This window comes from Nematolebias whitei, chromosome 6 (assembly GCF_014905685.2).
Source record: "Nematolebias whitei isolate Nwh7 chromosome 6, NemWhi1, whole genome shotgun sequence".
Taxonomy (NCBI): domain Eukaryota; kingdom Metazoa; phylum Chordata; class Actinopteri; order Cyprinodontiformes; family Rivulidae; genus Nematolebias; species Nematolebias whitei.
The window spans coordinates 5,145,655-5,147,040 of record NC_056503.1 but is presented as its reverse complement, the minus strand read 5'-3'; positions in this window follow the sequence as shown (position 1 = coordinate 5,147,040).

Sequence of the window (1,386 nt, the reverse complement as noted above, 5' to 3'; positions counted from 1 at the left end):
AATCCCCCCCCCCGCGCCGACCTGATGGCCGCGGGGCATTGAAACACAGACAGTCCAGGAGTAGTAGTTCCACCAAGGCGCTGGACTCACATCATAAATCCAAGATTCCGTGACGAACAGAAAATCCAACTCCTCATCTTTAAAAAAGTCATTGAGGATAAACGTCTTGTTGGAAACAGACCTTGCGTTGATTAAACACATCCTGATATGGTCCAACACAGGCACAGCTGTGGAGGGAGACGCGCGCGCCAGCGGGCACAGGTTATGAAGAACAGCTCCTCCAGGTCTGCTGGTGTGGCGCACAGGTAAACAACTCCAGGTGTTCACATGGACTGAGCGCGCGGGCAGCTGGCCAGCAGCCGGGCCCCGGGAGCACCACGGGTCAGAGAGGAGATGATCAGATCCAGAGCGAGTCCACACTTTGCCTCAGTTTCACCAAAATCCCTGCACGCTTCCCACGACGTCTGTGACGTTTCCTCCATGGAGAAAGGCCAGGGTCACGCAGAAGGAATGCAGGAATCTCAGATAGGACCGGTGGGGGAGAGTGCTGGCCGCTGTTCAAAAACTCAGCGGGAATTTCAGCAAATGTACGGAGCTCCAAAAGTGCCCGACAATCATACTGAAAATATGACTCGGCACACTGCACAAACCATTGTAAAAATAACAAAAATAAAATCCAAGCAGAGAGCGAGAGACAGGCAGCCCTACACACCGGCGCCATCTTAAAGTGAACATCGCGACAAAGAGGCAACAAACAAAATGCCTAAACTGACAGGCTTTTTTAAACCTGTTAGCGGAGATGGAGCAGAAACATCATTACCCCCGCTCCTCAAACCCTTAGCTTTGCTAACACCGGCACTACGATCCCGCCAGAACCTTTAACCGTGACTGAGTCGGTGGCTGGACTGGCGTTTGTGGAGTCAGAGTCGGTGGAAGCGGGATCTTCTTCGGCAGATGGAAAGACGACTGTGGATCCGTACAATACCGATCCTGCGCATTGGGGGGAAATTGATGAGTCCATGCGGGCTTACTGGGCTGAGCGAGGACCGGAGAGCTGTCAAAATATGAATGTTAGCTTTCAAGCATCGGAACAGGTGTACAAGCATCAAAAGCGTCACTTCTCCAAATCTCACTTTAAACGCAACATGTTAGGGATGCTTAGGGCAGTGATGTCCAAACTTTTTGACATGAGGGCTAAAATTGTTATGTTGAAAGAACTTTGGGGCTGTAAAATAATTTGAAAACAAACTTGGTCTTTTTTAAAGTTTATCTGCTAAATTAAAGTAAAAATTTAAATGATTGCAGATACAAAACAAAGATTTTGCATGTCTGCATTATGAGACAGGCTCAAAGTTTCTAACTTTTCAGGGTTGAGTATTGTTTTCT